This window comes from Odontesthes bonariensis, chromosome 12, assembly GCF_027942865.1.
Source record: "Odontesthes bonariensis isolate fOdoBon6 chromosome 12, fOdoBon6.hap1, whole genome shotgun sequence".
Lineage (NCBI taxonomy): Eukaryota > Metazoa > Chordata > Actinopteri > Atheriniformes > Atherinopsidae > Odontesthes > Odontesthes bonariensis.
The window spans coordinates 16,653,340-16,672,625 of record NC_134517.1 but is presented as its reverse complement, the minus strand read 5'-3'; the positions used below and the strand labels follow the sequence as shown (position 1 = coordinate 16,672,625).

At 39.3% G+C, this 19,286-nt stretch overlaps 1 protein-coding gene across 6 annotated transcripts in view; it reads right to left on the bottom strand.

Moving 5' to 3' along the window:
- Positions 1-19,286, bottom strand: part of il1rapl1a (interleukin 1 receptor accessory protein-like 1a) — a 192,087-nt gene that overhangs the window by 116,285 nt on the left and 56,516 nt on the right. The window lies entirely within an intron of this gene.

Here is a 19,286-nt window from a genome sequence, read left to right as displayed (position 1 = left end):
TGGACGAGTAACTCCTTCCCTGTCCTGTGCCAATCCATAACTCTGTTAAAAAAAATCATTTGCTTTCATTTAGTTTACCACTGTTCATTTATATGCAAATGAGACCAGAAGCCTACAGATAATTCCTCTCTGAAAATGGTGAACGACCTTTGCTCTTTATCCACAAACTTGAGTTAGACTAAGAAAATCACTTGAATTTGAATACATTTACCTTCCTCTTCCACAAAACAAAAGGTCCAGTTTGTATGATGTAGTGACATCTAACAACATAAACAGCAAATTTCAACCAACTGAATACTCCTGAACTTCCACTTGGATTTTAATTTGCACACAATTTTATTTGAATGAACACACAGTTATCATATTGCTCCTGCTGAAATAGACTGAAGAAACATTCAGAGTGAAGCTATCAGGAACCCAATATCATTCAGAGCCAACATATTCCAGTAATGAAACCTACCTTGAGTGTGCAGGACATGTTGTAAAGTACTCAAAGATATGACCAAGGTAAAAAAGGTTGAATTTCAGCCATCTCTGAATAAGATATTTACAACTTAAAGGAATACCTGGAGAACGATTTGACTCACGATGGGGTAGATGGATGGGCCAATGACAGGATCACTAATGGACACGGGGCACCACTTCGAGTCAAGCCCCACCAATGCAGAGGAGGGGTACTGGTGAGGACTGGTACTGTATCATTAAGAATGAGCTTGTTTCACCTTTTCAGGTGAAAAACATTTACTGAAAATCAAGTCCCAACTCCGCTGCCAGTTGCTGGAGAAAACCAGTGGTACAAAAAGAAGTCAGCAGCAGTTTTTAAGGCCATGCTCTTGATGCAGCAAAATGCTCCTTCACATGCACACAAGTACTCTAGTCCTTCGCACGACTTAATGTCTTTTGAGAACTTGTCTAAAATATGAGATTTTCCGTGAGGGAACACAGTCTCTTTGTCCAGCTTTTGGGAGGCTGTGTTTGCTGCTTGACCGCATAATGTTAGGGTCATGGTAATGTTTGAACAGAAGAGTGACTATTGTGAAAGGCCAAAAGTGTTTTTTAAATGTCAGTTTGTGTTACTTATCTGTTACCCACTTTAAAATGTAGGATGAACAAGAGAACTGTGAATTTTTACAATCCCCTCCATGACAATAACATTTTAGACTGACTCATTGAATCAGATTGAAACATCACATTTGTTTAGTGTATGATTGATCTAATAATTGTGCATGCAGTTGTAGGTTTAATTGGTCTGTGTGTATGGAAAACTATGCATGCACATTTACAGTATGATGCAATGTGAGAGTCAAGTGAACATTTTATGGGATGTGAGGTATGTGGGATGTAAGTGCAAAGCATGCAAGAATCATTTCTCCCGGGCAAGCCGCCATTCTGCCATGAAACCCCCTGTCCGGATGAACAGGTCAATGCCAAACCTGAAATATGTCCCCACTGCTCTAGCCCTAATCTTGATAGTTGTGCAGACTGTCCAAAGAAGTACTAGGTCTTGTGAAGTACTGAATTTTTTAAAATATTTTGTTTCTTTTTCAAACTTAACACTCTATTTACGTAATTTCTTTTTCCAATTTTACTCATTGGCATTTTATTTTTCTTTGTAGCTCGCCTAAAATGCAAACAGAACTTTTTACACCATAATTTTGGCTGTGTGAGACGTGGTTCCCCACTGGCTCTGACATTAAGCCAGAGTGTTTGGTAAGAGGGAAAGATGAATGCTGTGAAAATGAGGGTTGTTTTGCTGCAGGATTTTGGCCCTTGATTTGGTCTGTTAACCAAAAAGGTGAGCATCTGCAGCAGCAGCTGTGATGAACATATAGAAGTCACTAAGCAATGAAACTAACGTGCCAAATATAGTTTAAAAAAAATTTGCTCAAGCTGCACCCACAGCTTAACTGACTAAAAATATGGCAACAATTTATTTACACTTACTACACTAAATCTTCCACAGTATGGCAGTTATGTGTTTGTTCAATACCAAGAGCTTGACTATTCTTTAAAAAGACGAAATACAAAAGACATGAAAGATGCAAACTGCAAAATCTATAGGCATTAAGATAGAAATACATAAACTCAAAACCTAAAATGGTCTGGGATTATGAAGACCAGCTTATCTTCTGACTATAACTGCGCTTCTTGTTCATTCTCTTGAACATGTCATGGGGCAAGAGCATCTGGCCATTGTGAGTAACAGGAGTTTAACTGGTGGGCCACTGGACCACTAGGACAATAAACCACAAAGTGTAAAAAGTAGAGATGAAAAAACAGAATTCAGAATTTATTCGTATGTCTCTTTATCAGCTGTGAGGTTACTGACGCAGAAGAGGGTCGGGCTGCGGGAGGCACTTATGGTGATTGGTTTATAGTATACCAAATTATTTCACATATCCTTACAACAAAGCTAGTTAGTTTTCTCCATGTGGGCGTGTCCCTGCGCCCTCCTTGGACTTCTGTTGATCAGTCTGACACTCCGAAAGAAAAAAAAGGAAAAAAGGGCACTCAGGCAGGTGCATCAGATTCCCTGAAAATCACAAACTATTTGGTGCTGCTACCGCTTCTGCGAGCAGTACTGTGGACAGCAATGAAGATGCCAGTGGTAGTTAAGCAGTGACAAGGGTGAGACAGACAGCAGAGATGAGAGCAACAGCTATATATAGTAAAACAAAGCAGCCAGAACAGCCCCCACTGACCAGGCAAAGCACCAGAGGTAAGACTGATGAAGAGAACAAGACTTACTTGACCTGTTTGCTTTTTGGTAATATCGGTAGTTCTGTTTTTTGTTTAATCTGCTTCAAGGGCCAAAACGCAGATCTTTCCTGGCTTTACGAAACAAAAACTACTAAAATTACAAGTCTCATTCTCTTAGCCCATTACTATTCAACTGACAATTGACTTCTGCCTATTCTCATAACTGGAAAGTCAACCCTTGGCTTCTATTATGAGGCTTGTATGGCTTATTAACACTGTAACATTAGAAGGCTGCTAACATTAGATGCTACCACTAGATGCTACTATTTCCAGAAATGGTCTGGAAATGTGTTAATTAATACCAATTTGACAATTTGATTATGTTGTTTCTGTGATATCTTTATGTGACATTTTTCTTATTTCTTTGTATACATTTAAACCGATTTAATGTCAGGCAAACAGCCAATTTAGAAACTATTTGGAGCTTGGGTCCAGTAGTGGCAGATATCTGCAATAGTTGCAAAGCTTTCAGCAGTCCACTCATCACAATTTTGCACAGCGGCTCCATACATCAAGTCAAACTACTGAATGTCTAGTTGTACACTGTCTCTGAAAGATCTTTAAATGCTACAGAAGAATAGCACTCTGCAGCAAGGTCCAACATTCTGGACAGTATTGTCAAAAGGATAACTTTAAAATGAAATACTAACTAATCAATAATCGAAAAAAAAGAAAAAAAACAGCCTATATTTATTTTTATTATTTTTATTTATTTATTATTTGCTCATAAATACACCTCAATTAAACAGTACATTTCTCCAGAAAGCTTAGCCAACATACCTGCATTTAGTATGAGTGATAAAGCAAGCACCTCTACACTTCTTTTGACTTATTTAACTTATTTTCCACTGCACTGCCACAAACCACCAACTCTGCAAGGACCATTCACTCACAAGCCATAAACCTGTAACTGTGTGCAGTCTCACAGTTTTCTTTCCTTCGGCTGTTGCCTAGCAATCAGCCTCACAACATCTTCAAGTAGCTGCTTCTTTATTCAATTTTTGAAAATCAGTTTTCTTCTAATTTCTTTTTCTTAGCATTTTTTCGTCACTCTGAATCTAAGCACTGATTACAGTTTGACACTGTGAAGTAATTTACAATTTAAATTGAGATTTTAATGATTTAACTGCTTGTGTGTTGTTGGTCACTATCAGTCTTTGAATATGCACAGCATCTCATCCAATAATGCCACAAGTCATCTGAGCTATGTTCTTGATTTACCTCTTATTTAACTTTTATAAATTATGTTGTTTTTTTCAGGAAGACTGAGCATTGTGAACTGCTATTACAGTCTTAAGGTTGTGAAAACCAACCCAGGACTGTAATAGCATTGAATAAAGTGGCCACCATAATAAACACACCTTATGGTGTGTGTAAATATAAGAAAATGAACTTCCTTAACGCCTGCTGTGATGTTGATTACTGTGGTTGACACATTGTCATCTTTTTTTTAAAAGTATGTTGATTTTACATGTTTTACTGGAGCGCCTGTTGAGTTTGGACCTTGTAGAAAAAAAGAATACACATGAAAACAAAAATAGCTGACCATCAAACAGTCACGATAAACTCAAGGTGATTATTAATTTAGGCTACGAAAAATGTAATTCCCCTGCCTGTGCGTGTGCATGTGCTCACATTACTAGGCCAAACTAATCCTATAAAATGGTGCATGGTTATGTTGTCTTCCTGATATTATTTGTTGTGCTTGCACTGTAAATTGCGCTGTAATGCAAAACAGTGCGGCATTAAACTACTGAACCTGCACCTGAGGACCACAGAGAAGATACAGGAGTGATATGGGAAATGCAGTAAATCTAATTTCTCTTGGTGGATGTCGACATTTGCATACATATTGGCAAGGTAATTTCAAAGGCAACACGCGAGGCTTTGAGAGATAAACCAAAAAAAAATAATACTTAAAGCGAATAAATCCTAAAAAGTGTGATTTACCCCACATAATCTAAACAGGTGTCTTGGAAAAAAACAGCAAACAAACATATTTTGGGCTAAAATAACTTTAAAAGAATAACGGGTTAGAATTCAAAATACCAAAATATGCAGCACAGTATAAGAAGTGGTATATGAACAAATTATGAAAACTTTCAAGTTTGCTTGAAGGTTACAGAACTGTATCTAGTGTTGCATACAGAAACCAGGGTGGGTTTGTTGCCCTTGACCAAGTTCAGTACAGCTCATTCAGATCCTTTTAATAACTCTCCAATTGACTTCAAATTAACCAGAACCCTTTATAGAACAGAAATTTCCCCTGTTGTATGTGAAAGGGTGTCACTGAGACATTAGCTTTTTGACTTCCCTCTCTCTTTCCCCAGCTCATCCTTTCTTCCTTTCTCTTGATGATAAAAGAGCTCTTTTTAGGGAGAACAGAAAGCTTGTCAGGATTTGGCCAGCTGGAGAAAGTCATTTGAGGTCCAAATTGATGTGCTTGGGACTCTCAATAGTATCTCTCCAATACTGGGAGGGGGGCAGGATAGAGGGAGATGTGGAGGCCTGGATATTGTTCCTCGTAAATGGCTCTTTATTTCATAGACGAAGTTGGGAAATGAGCAGCACCGTTCCTGGTTTGTGCTGTACTGGGAGGACGACCATGCGTAAAATAGAACAGTAAGAATCAGGATCCCCTAATATCTTAACAACTAAAAAGTATGTGGCTCTCCAACATCATCTGCAGTTTTACTGCCAATGAGAACACATGCAAATAAGGTTCCTATAAGTTATAAAGTCAAGGCTATGCGTGAGCACCATTCATCATGTTGACAGCTTGTGGGTAGGCTACGTGGACATGAATCTATACATGGGCTGCCTGGACCATGACTTGCGAGGAGGGGCCTCGAAGGAGAGACATTTCATATCACAGGATCTTCAAATGCAAAGTGTGTGTGCTCACATGTATTTTTCTGTGGGGAAATAGCTGTATTTGTCTGTGTCAGTCTGCAATGTTGTATTAAAACACCAGTAATTTGTTCTCTCTGAGTGTTTGTGTATGTGTGTGCCAGTGCTCTCCATTGTGCAGCTGTGATCCATGAGGTTCAGGCTGAGCTGTCAGTCTGCTAATCTCCCCCAGTAGAAATACGGCTTGGAAAATGTCATCCGAACATTCCGAATTGTGTTTACACTCGCTGCAGGTTTCATCGCTTCTAATTTGACAAGTCATTATCACCCATGCTTCTCCCCTTTTTCTCTCTTACGGCCTGAGACACAAAAATAAAGAGGATGAGGAAGAATGAAGCAAGACAAGGGCATTAAATTCCATCCAACTTTGCTCTCAATAATAAAGTAATCCAAAAACCTGGGCGAGAATAGTGTGGATTATTGTTATTTTCATTCATTTCCATAGGCTATTCTGTTTCAGATGTGTCTGTAAACGTCACATCTTTCAAAAATGAAACCCCTAAGGCTTGCTTATTTTTTAAGAATGTAAAAAATAGACAGAAAGCCCTCAAGGAGATGTTTCTTGTCTGTCTCAAGAAAAGCAACAGCTGGTGGCTAAGTGTATTGGGAAAAGCACATGGCTTTCTCCACCCATGGGCCCAAAGCAAAGCCAGCAGCATCAAAGACTTAACCATAATGGGAATTAAGTAGTAGAAAATTGCCAGCATCCTTATACAGCAAATCCTTGCAAAATACTTTTTTCGTACAAGCTCTTCAGAACAACTCTTATAAGTTTAGAGGCACCTACTGCCTCTATAATCAGGACAACATTTTCATTTTGAATATGTATCTGATTTCTGATCACTGCAACACTGATATAGGCCTGGTTAAGTTTAAGATAAAAAAAATCTTGCTTATATATGGGTCAAAATGCATTTGATTTTATCAATTGATACAATTTTCTTTTAGATTTTTTCAATCGTGGAAAAAGAAGCCACCTTTTCATATGACCTGGATGGTAATTGACATATCTAACCTTGGAACCCTCAGGACTAACTACTGGACTGGCTTTTCACAAGCCTTTGAGGTTGGTTAATAGCTCCCCAAGGCTAGCAATCTACCTGAGTCAGCTGCATTCATACATTCATTCATGTTCCCATCTTGATGGACAAATTAGTCATCCCTAAACTCTAAGGGAACCTGTGTTCTGACATTTATGCTAAAGAAAAGTCTTCTCTGAGGACAAGTCTGAAAGAAACAGCAAATGTTATGCCTGTAAAGTGTTTTTTTTTCAAAGCATAAAAAAGGTACAGCAGAAACTGTAACAAATATACAACTGAAACTTTATAAGAAAATGAGATTAACTGCCAATCAGTTATAATTACCTGATTCATATAAACTTTTGCAAGTGAAATAAACACTGAAATGTGCCAAAAGTTATATTCTTTGGTGTTGAATTCTTTGAAAATATTAAATGAATTCAATATAACTGGGAAAAGTGTCTGAATTTCCTGTAATCCAAACTTCTCAGTTTTGTTTGTTTTTTAATTCATTTCTAATTCTGTCCCTTATTCTGTACTATATTCTATGCTCATTTATGGCAACAAATGTAAGAAAAATCTGCACACACATCAAGCGTGATATCACAGAGACCTTGAGCATAACACCGTTGTCATCTTATAGTCATGTCTGTGTTTACTCAGCTCTTCTGAATGACACAAGCGGGGGTTACGCAAACTAATTGACAAGCAAAACAAATTCCAGTCTATCTTCGGAAAAATGTTCTAAAACCGAGTTGTCGCTACAAAAGTTTCATGGGCTGTTGGATTTTTTTTTCATCCTCAGGGTGTGTGAATAAGTCCTTCTGAGGACTTCATCCTGGACGTACAGCTTACAGCCTGGGGTTGGGACTCGAAAGATAAAAATAAACTGCTCACAGGGACACACAGAGAAAGGGGGTGTTAAACAGACACAACCAGTAATGGCTGAGACAACTTAACTGTACCATTCATTGTAGATAAGCCCTTTAACTCAGATTTGTACCCTACTGTGACTTTATTCACAGAGCTATCCATGGTGCTGAATATTCATTGGCATAATTCATGTGCCAGTTTTAGGCGGACACTATTCATGGTTACTGTACTTGCCTCAGTTGGCTGTCAAGTTAGTTGTAGATAAACACGTATGTTACTTTGGTCATCAGTGTGCATTTTTCATATTCTATCATGTCTCATTAAATACTAGGATGATTTATTCATCTGACACCTTAAGCACCTCAGTAATAGTGCATGTATAAATATCGCCACATAACTCATGCATGTTTCTTTTGCCTTGTCATGTGTTTGCATTTCAATGTGCTATGAATTCTAAGTCATACTTTGGCTAGAGCATGGGTGAAAGGAGATTACTTCTCAACAACACACACAAAAAACTTGTCGTGGCCATGGTTGAATTACAAAAGGGATGATAAATCATGGTGATCGCAGCAGAAATGACAATGAGAGACAAGGTAGGAGACTGATGGAAGCAATGACCCATCCATCTGTCTATCCAGGCATCAAAAAGATGTCTCCAGTGAGGGATCGGCACTCAAAGCTACAGGAGTTCATGACACACTGCCCTCAGCCTTGATCTGAACACAATTCCCATGACAAAGAGAGAGAGACAGAAGAGTGCCATCGAGGAGTGCTACAATGTACAGGGAGGGTCTATCCACCATCACTTATGACCATTTGATACTGTTTACTGACTGATAGCATGAACCTGTAATTGATATCAATTCCTTCTGCCGAAGTGTCGCTATTGCTCTATTGGCACGTGCCCCTGCATATTTCCTCCTATTTATTCATATCTTCCCCCTGTCCTCTAACCTTTTCTTTGTAATAACGCTATGCTGAATCAGGGAAACCTGGCCCTTACAATGCGCTCCCTTCCCCAGGTTCTCTGCAATGACACTGTCCAGCTTATACCCATCATTGATCAGCCTACGATCAATGGTTTGTTCACTCTCTTTGCTCAGCCGTAAAAACAAACCTTTACAGAAATCTACCTCTTAGCTTCTCACATTACTACCATGATCATCCTATCTGAAATTATAGTTAGTTTCTTAAAGACATTACAAATATGTATGGAGTAATTTGTGTGAGTGAAGGGTCAAACAAAAAAATGATGACATATTACAAAGTCAGCAAAAATAACTAAGAAGTTAAACTTGGAGTTGAAAAAGTAAAAAGGCTGAAAAGGATGAGCAGGAGAGGATTTTATGTGCTATCTACAGTTTGTGTTACACCACTTGTGTTAGAGGAGAGGATAAATGAGCGTGTGCTGAAGATAAAAGAACTTTTCAATTAAGATGAGTATGAAGCTGGTTCATTAATAATGCAGAAATCCTTACCCCATTTATGATAGTGTCCTAGTTTAAAGTCAGTGTATATGTGCATATGCTTCTGCTTGCCAGTTTTTGGATGCAAGCTTTTCTCTAGTGTGCAAGTAGAATGGATTTGTCAACTGACTTGGTGTCAATAAATCATCCCCTTTAATGGCCATGGGGGGAAAAAAAGATATTACAGCTTCTGAGAAATCCGAGCAGCTTTTGTGTTGTGCAGGTGCACCAGTATGCACGCACAGCATCAAGTGAAGGCGAGGAGAAAAAAACGAAAGACAGAGAAAAGTGTAAGATTTGGTAGAGCTGTCCAGTGTGCTCCTCTAAAATATTTATGAGTCAGGAGATTTCTGTCCCTGATTCTGAGCCCAATTAAAGCCTTTTTCCAAATTAATGGTCTTGCGTAAGAGAACAGCAGCAGTCGGAGCAGGCAGCAAAAGTACAGTAAGAATAAGAACATGAGCAAAACACTTTTGGCCTTGATGTGACACTCTCTAATAACACACAATTATGCCCTTATTTGTTGCATGCATTGACTAAACTGACATTATGAATTACAACATGCATTTAATAGAACAACAAACTCCCAGCATTAACCTACTGGCCATGAATTAAAGCAATCTCCTTTATGTCGGAAACTTCTGAATTATTCAGTGCAAAGCCAATAAGGTCCTGGACAGGACAGGGCTTTTGGGTGGGCACTTCTAAGACAAATGACACAGATACTAACATACACTAATGCCCATCGCCACACGCATTTTTCTCATGAAGTCACCTCATAAACATCCATAAATGAACAAGAGAGGAGTGGTTTATGGGGATGAAATCAGCAGCAGGAATTAACAGAAATTATTCTGACTAACAAAACACAGATTGCTCCTCCCTCTGTCTCCAAGCTTCGCGCTTTCCCTTAGCCCGCAGGATACAGAGGGCAGTGCCTTAGCAGCAGCTTTAAATAGGAATTAGCAGCATTTCATTGTGATAGTGATTGAATATGGGTCCCTGGGGTGGGTCTGCTCATTGTTACCATGCCTTGTAAATCTACTATAATCCTCTCGGTGCAGACCGGGCACACAAATACAGTAGACACTCACACATATTACACTGACATACACATGAATATATTTTTTGGAAATACATGTAGAGACAGACAAATGCATACAAATAACTTATGCCTACTCAACACACAAGTCAAGCAAGAGCATGAGACCTTGCAAATTTTTGGTTTAGTCAATCAAAAATTAAATAAAAAGTTTGTCTCGTGTGGTCTGTGTAACAAATAACTTTGCTACCCTGACTAGTGATCCTTATACTAACTACAGTCCAGCTTTAGGGCTGGGCGGTATGGCCTAAAATGTATACCCCGGTAAAATTTGAGCCACTGACGGTATACGGTATATATCGCGGTATGGTACTTTTGTATATAAATTACAACAGAACAGTTTCTCAGTGGTTACCATAGCACCAAATAAACACTTTCAATCAGGATGTTTGCAGCAATATTAAATTAAATGTATTGTGCAAAACAGAAAACACAGGAAATGTAAAAAATATATACGTTATATTTATATTTAAAAAATAAGAAAAGGTCAATTTCCTCGAATAAACTCTGTGAGAGAAAAGCCGCTGCCTCTTGGATAACGTAACTTTCATAGGCGCCTTCCACTTATTCAACATGCTCAAATATGCGTCATGTTTCAGACACCCCATTTGTGCATGTTAAGCTAACTGCTTGTTAATACGATAAGTTTTTTATTACTTTGCATGTCTTCCAAAAGAGAAAATAATCAGGATTTTGAGGATGTTACCGTTACACACCAGCTGAGACGCAGGGTAGCAAAACATTATGGGCGTGAAAACGAAACTTAGAAAATCGGCTCGGTGCATGCGCAAAACCACAAAGTAGCAAATCTCGACAAGTAGGAGAAGTCGACAGAACACCGGCTTTGACTCGTTTCATATTCCGGAGCATGGTTAGCCCGCAGGTGGTAAAACAAATTACTCGTGTTACCTTGTCTTGCGATTACTGTCGCCCGGCATATCCAAGCGGATGTTCAAAACTTTGCATTCCTGCCGGACTCATGAGCTATTGCGGTATAAGGTATGCCAAACAAATCTCTACCGTTGGTGAAAAATACCGCATAAGGTATGATACCGTGCATACCGCCCACCCCAATTGCACGCTTATATACAGCACTCAAACCCAGCACCAGTTTGTGAACTTCACTGAGCCTTGCTCAAAACATCACTCACAAAGTGATCAGCTGAGATTGTTAAAGCTGCCGTCGGCAACTTTTTTTTAGTCATATTAGCTTGAACTGTCATGGGATTCTGGAAGTAGAATATTAAATAGGCTGTTTAGGAAAAATCCCGAAATCTGTAGCTCCCTCTGAAGCCTGTAATCATGCTTGCAAAAATCGAGCGCTCCCGGCTGTTTTTAACCAATCAAGTTAGGGTGGAGGAATCCTACCTGTCAATCACAGCTTGTGCACACGCTGCTGAGCGTGAGTCTGCCCCAGCTTGTGTGCACGCACACTGGTGTGAACTCACGTGCACAACCTCGTCCACAGAGGGGGAGGGGTTTGGGGGGCGATTCGGAGCTTGTTAGAGGTTGGGGGAGGGACCTGAAAGTTGTATCAGTTCGAATTTTCCGACTTTAGACTCGGAATTTTGAAAACCTGCCGACGGCAGCTTTAAGCACTTCAGGGGAGAGAGAAGAGGCAGCGACACGGTCCTTCTTCTCCACAGAATAAAGGAACTTCGGAGGCATTAAAACCATTATCAATTAATCTCTGCTTCTATAGTATGAGAGTTTGGACACACAATTTCTATACAAAGCTTACATTCGAAATTCCTCAACTATTCCAACTTTAATCAACTCGTGCTTGTGGTAAAAAAAAAAAAAAAAAAAATAGATAAGAAAAAGGTAGAAAAAAAGATGAACAAAAGCTGTGTGGAATTTTGACATTTCAATAGTCAACAACGTCCCTTAAAGGTACTCACCTCACAAACAGCAAACTAAGGGGGTGTGACAAAAGCAAGTTCAACACAGACAGGCCTTTTTTGCATTAGCTGGCTCAGTGGAACCTAAAACTCCACTCAAAGATAACGGGTACTAGAAGGGTGGCTTGGATCTTTCTTTGCTAATGCAAGTTTTCCTCTTCAGCCTCGCTGCACACATAGGAAATCTCTTGCCATTTGATGCTTCTTCCACAAAGTACACAGATCACCTGACACTTCAACAATAAGAAGAGTAAGTTTTAATGAAAGTGGTGTGGAAAATATAGAAATGTTAACAAACATTCTGCATCTCTAGCTGACTGCATTGTTTTTATGGTTACGCGAAGCATAATGCACGTTTTATTTTACTGTAACTGCAAAGCTTCTGTCAAGCTCAGCAGGTCTGAATATTTGATAAATTGTCTCACTTGAGAATCTACACTGAGAATTGTTCATTCATCAGAGTTCTGGCCAGAAGGAACAATTTTTAGCTTAGATGTAAATTCAGTTATTCAAATATTTAATCAAAATTAATACTGAAAAGATTTCTCTGAATTAAAGTTGTATTGAGGTTTAATTTGGCAATTAAAACACCAACTTGTGGTCAACATCTAAATGTGGTACACTGACTGATTATTAAGATGATTTTAAATGCGCTTTTTAATTTGTTAAGTTGTCAGTCATCAATTTTCAATACTTCTGCATCACAATATTTAAATGTTTTAGTCTGATTTTCCTGTCAGGGATATCATCTTTAATATTATAGTGCTTTTTCCCCCCCAGATAATTCAATCCAAAACTACTCTTTAAATAAAAGTTAACATGGTGAGCTTGCCACAATAAACTTTTGTGACAATGAAAACTCTCACTAGTAGACTCAACATAGCTCCCTAACATGTTAATTAAAAGAAAAAAAAGGAACAAGAAGAACTAGTGGAGTAGCAAAGTAGCAAAATATACTCAAGTCAGAGGAGTTGCTCAAAAATGTGATTGACTCAATGAACTTTCTAAAAATAAATACACATTCAAAGCAACAATAATTGGTGTCTTTTAAATTTGTGAATTGGTGTTCTTTGTTAATTGAAGTTTATGCCCGTCATTTGTTAAAACACAGCACACCAGTAAGTTTCCTGCAAAATAATGTATGTGAATATTAAGACCTGTGTTGTTTAAAGGTGAATGCATTCATTCCAAATATATAAGAAAGTAATATAATCTTTAGTCATGAACTACCCCCACTTTTATTTGCATGCACTCATCTGTGCCCACAGACACACAGAGCCAGAGCACAAGCCCATGCTGATAAATTGTGTCTGCCGCTCTCTGAGGCAAGTACTTTATATACTATTTTCATATTTAAGCCCATAGTGGATAAAGGCCCCTCTGGTGCACAGTAGGTGTTGTGGAAATAAATATTTTATACGAGAATATAATTGCATTTTGTGGCCCTGAGCACCCTACAAGACAATCTGCAATGCTAGTTTAATGGCTCCTCGCTGCATGTTTGGGTAGCAGCGGCACACACACACACCATACGCTTTATGGAGTCAGTATTTGTGATGCACTCACACGTATGTGTATGCTGTCAGTCCACCGGCGGTTGCTTAGAATACTACAGGCCTTGGAAATGGTGGTTTTATATGTACGTACACAATGTGGTCGGATTAATATTTGATTCCAATCACAATAAATCTCGAGCAGAATCTGTGAAGCATTCAGCTCTGTCATAAACGACCGAGAGCGGCCTTTCTGTGTCTGCTCATTGACCTGAAAGGCTCCATACATTCAACATGAGGAGCTTTTAAGTTTAATCGTGTTCACATACATTTACACAGACATTCTATGAGGAATTTAGATCTAATACGCACTAAATGAGATAACTGCATCACTAAGGGATTTATTTATTGTTGAATTGTCTCTTTAACTTCTATAAGATGTACACACAAACTGAAAAACATAGGAGTAGGCTAACTAAATCTTGCTTGGGTGACACACCCCAAAGTTTAAGTATTGTTCTCTGCTGACAATCAGCAGTGCCAAAGATGTATAATCGGAGAAAAGACCAAATCAATATCCACCAGAGCATCCAGCAACTACTGCTCAAATGAGAGTTTAAGCCACTCAAACAGGAGCCTAGAACTACTCAGCCCTGGAGGACAACTACTACAATTATGCCAAGACCCTGGTTTTAATACAGAAATGAAAAGAAATCATCAGGCTAGCCTTAGCTGTGTTTTTGTGTTCTTAAAAATGAGCAAAGGGGATAGAGAACAAGACTTGACTGGCATCTTTTTCCGTACACTGGCATGAGCATACAAACAGATTGTCACACTGTCAAACATCATGTTTTAAAGGTTGAGCTGTAAAAACAAAAGAACTAAATAATGCAGTCCACGTTGTGTGGCTACTAAAGTCTGCCTGTGTGAAAGTCTACCGGAGGCCTGCAGAGATCCACAGAAATCCCTTTAGGATTACCCACTATGGTTGTGTGTATTAGTGATGCAAAGTCACAGGGTGGCTTGTGCATCACCAAACTCTAATATGGTTTTCTGCTGGCACACAGCCAGCATTTACATATGAATAAATATGAGGAAAAAATAAATAAATAAAAGGTACAGCAGGGGAAAATAATCCTGTTAAAGATCAAACAGCAGGCTCCCTTTCCCCTCCTCCAACCATCCTCTCCTGCCTCATTTTCTCTCCAATTTAAACCTATATTCCTTAACTCGTCTTTACTCATACCATCCACATCATCCTCCCTTTTCTCACCAGTCTGCTTGCCAACTATAGCTTCACTTTCAGTGTTAATTTCTGCTTCTCCTCATCTTATTTCCTTCTTTCTTTTTTTCCTCTTCCCCTTTCCTCCATCTTCTTTTCGATTTCATGGCCAGCCATATCTTTAATCTTGCTCCTCTTCCTTTTGCCCTGTCCAACGTTCGCTCGCTTGCATGGCTCCCCCTCCCTCCAGTGTAGAAGAAAATGGAGATTAATGAAGGGAGGAAGATATGTCTGTCATCCAGACAGTCTGATGCAGTCACCACAGCTAGCAAAGTGCTGGATCTTTTCAAAACACACTCGGGAAACCTACTGCTGGAGCTGTATAAAGACTAATCATACCACTGGAGCATGCATTTCTTTCTTTAGTGATATTAAGCATTTGCCGTGTCTCTCCCCTGTCTCTCATTTCTTTCCTATCATTGAAGCATATTCAGCGCACACCCCAGCGTCTCATTTCCTCCCTAAGTTTAAATCCTGACAACGCGCTGCTCACGCCCCAGTCAAACATCTTTGATAAGCCCCGCAGGAAATTGACTTGCATTTTAGATCTCCTACATCACATTCTTCTACCACCCATCCTGCCCTTCGTTAGAGGTCAAACTACTTCTACTAATCTCATATACAAATTTTGTGCGTGTTACAGCGTTAAGACGAGGGTGATGTATGAACCATATCCTTAATTCATGGTCCATTACTAGTGACAAGTTACACAGAAATCAACTTTATACTGCTACTGGCCTTCTTGATGCAATTATTGCTGTGCTAAAGCACAAAAGAAGTCTGACTTTTGTCATAATAAAAAGATGTGTGTGTGTGTGTGTGTGTGTGTGTGTGTGTGTGTGTGTGTGTGTGTGTGTGTGTGTGTGTGTGTGTGTGTGAGTACGCTTGTGTAGGTGTTTGTGTGCAGCTGTCAAATTGGAGCCCCCTTATGCTCGATGAAACATTTAACACGATAAACAATAAAATGCACTCGACTTGCCTTGTTGTCTTCGTGGCACATTCTACCCTTTGTCATCTAATTTTCCCACGATATCACCATGCTTTTATAATGACATGATGTCATATATGTAGCATACATTAGTTTATATTTACATGCAAGACGGGATGGCCTCAAAAACATTACACAACAACAGCTTTTATTGAAAGGAAAAATTCTGTTGAAGATGTGCATTTACGTGCAAGGTTACAGGCATCAACTGAAACCCGCTTTGAACGCTTTGAATTCAAATTTACACTACATTACAGCTACTTTTACACATACACACGCGTGCGGTTACTTGTCAAGGCTCATATAGCCTGTATTCTGTTTACGCAGACTATATATTCATCAGCTATTGCATTCCCTCTCTCAGCTCGGCTAGATGGTGTATTCAGGGCGTAGATATTTCCCTGGAGTTTTTCTGCAGCAGTGTGCACAGGAACCAGGGGAACACAGCAGGGGGACAGGGCTCATGTGACTCCTCTACTGGTGTAAAAGAGGCAGAAAACTGACAGGCTGGCAAACACAACCAGGCCTCTGCTTAAGTCGACAGGAAGACTCCTATGATGCAGGACGCAGATACTCTCAGAAAAACTGGATTACATGAAAGCATCTGCCCAGTTAAAACTAATTTGGGGTTCACAACAAAATAGCAGATCTCTGCAGGCTTGACTGAAATGACCTGAAATCAAAGACACAGATCCACTGAATAGTGCAGCGAGGCCTCCGTAGATAGGACAGTGACCTAAAAAGATACAGAATCAGTTATTGCTTCGAGTCAGGAGATGGCAGAAATTGTCTGTCCAACCTTTAATCTGTATATTGAAATGCAACTCTGACATTCATGGGCATTTCAGCAACTTCCTTCCTTCCTCACAGATTCAAAGATTCAATTTAAAAGATTCAAAGTTTTTTGTTTTCATATGCACAATAGAAACACGCTTCCCTGTGCAATGAAAGGCTTACTTTGCTGTCTGCAAGAATGCCAGTCAAAGGAGTAAAAAAAAAAAGCTATATACAGTAAAAAATGAAATATGCAGTAAAAAAAATGCTATATACAAAATTCAAATAACAGAAGAAAAATAATATATATATATATATATACACTGAATAGTGCAAAAAACAATGTAAACAGGTTATTGGTGGTGCAATTTAGTAGCCGTTATGGAGTCTGATGGCAGTGGGGAAAAAAAAGTTCTTGAGCCTGGTGGTCCTGCATTTCACACTTCTGTACCTACGGCCTGAGGGGAGAAGTGTGAAGACGTGACGTGATGGGTCACAGGCCACATTAATAAATGAAAACAGCGAAAATTTCTGCTTTAGCAAGGATCATCAAAAGAATACGACTTTATTTTCAGCATCTCCTTACATCTTGGTAGTGAGACATTCCAACTCCACCTCCACCTCTTCCTTCACTCTGTGGATACTAACGCTATCATCCATGAACATTTTTTCATAATTTTCTCATAATCTTCCTCCTGCACCATTCTCTTCAGTCATTAATTGTCGACTGATCTTGCCAACCCACACCCCCCCCATCCCCTGTTGCCTTCATCCCTCATCCTAATCAGCCTGAGGGTAACGCTGGTGTCAGGTTTGCTCATCTGTAAGTCTTGCAGTGTGTGACTGCTTCTTGAACCCTGAATCCAACTCATATACTTCACATCCACTTACAGCAACTGGGTAGGTATGAAAGTGTACATGAGACAACCCTAATAGCATCACAGCATGATGCTGGTTGTGGCTTTACATAAAAACATGTCTCTGTTTATTAAAAGCACATAAATGAACAAGATTCCACTGAATTTCAGTCATGTTCATCACTGGCTCTCAAAATCTATGGCAGCATTCAGGTCATTTTCTTGTTAGCTTTGTTGACAAAACTGTGCTGATAGCTGTTTGCAAAAACTTCCACATCCAAACTGCAGAACTACTTGTATGTATGTTAATCTCTTGCTCCCAAGAGCTCCTTGCTAAGAGTCTGTCTGCGTTTACAACATAAATGGAACAAACACATCTTATCTTGTAGGTTTTTGAGCATGGCGGAGTCATGGATTAGGCAATTTAATAATAATATGCCTAAAGTAGATTTTAGTTGCGACAAATGTACTAGACCTGCAGATGAGGGATTCAGTGTTACAAAGTTGTTGGTTATTCACTAATTTACTATTTTAATTAGGCTGAGGTAAAAAAGTGAAAATGTACTGGAGGTTTTTACAATATAAATCAGGCCTGGCAATTAGGATAAGGGGACTTAATGTATTTCAGAATCCTCCCGAGTCAATCGTATCAATGGACTGCAAGGTCGTTCAATCTGGTCTAGTCTTGGAGCTGTTACTGAATGAATTTAAGAAATGTTTCAAAGGTGGGAGTTTCAAATGTTTGTGTGTTAATATTAGTATTATTATGTGCTGTCTATTTAATGCTGTAATTCAAATTGTTAATTAATTCACACTAAAACCAACCACACAACAGAGGGGCACTGTCAAGGCCCGCTAGGCCCTCAGAGAAGGCTTTAGTGTTCTGAAATTTTTTTCGTTCAATATCCCTAATGGACTATTATGATGTTAATAAATATTTGTGTCGAAATAAATCCCACAAATTGGACCATTCCTACCATGAGGAGTTAATCAAATTAAATCAGTTCGTGATCCAATTAGAAATTTTGAAGTGCCGCGTTTCTCTGAGAACGACCACACATGTTCAGCCCTGTTACTTTGTGGGCCTACTGTAGAATTACAGTGGGTAGGCCGTGTTATTCTGGTACGAGATCAAGTTACATCGACTAGTCATATCTTTTCCCCGAATGGGTGGGCTGTGGAATCACAAAATGTGTGAAGTGTGAGCATAAATCACAAGCCACCTGTAAGCTTTGCAGTGTAGGTTTTAACAGGAGAATGGCTCTGAAAAACTGAAAGGTAGCTAGATTGTTGTTCATGATAGCACTGTTAGATATGGTTCTTTTAGTAGGAGGCTCAAGAACGGACCGAAGTAATTCAAGTGAAAATGAAGTGTTTATTTGTAGTCACACATCAAAGCATATCAGCGCTGGGCTCAGTGGAACAGAGCTCCCGCAGGAAGTCTGTCAGACTGCGCCCTGATTTCCGGGTATCATGTTTATGTATAGTCTCATAGGTTGGACTCACATTCGACCGAGTATGATTGGACATGAATAGGTTCAACATGCTTCGTCATATTCTCTGGATCAGCCCAAAACAATGTGTGTGTGTGAATCTGCCCTTGCTTTCCCAGGCTTTCCTAATTGTTTTGTCTTTCTACTCCTGGATCACTTTAGGTCATAATGGAAAAGTACTGAGACTTATTTCATTCATAATGTCTAAGAACAAAGCCAATTTTAACAGCACCCACCGGTGACGGTGTGGAAGACATTGTCGCCCTTTCATTAGCCATACTGTTCTCAATATTTATTGATTAGAAGTTGAAGGGCAATCCCCAAGAAATAGCCATAGGAGCTGAATTTGGTGCATAAAAGCGAGC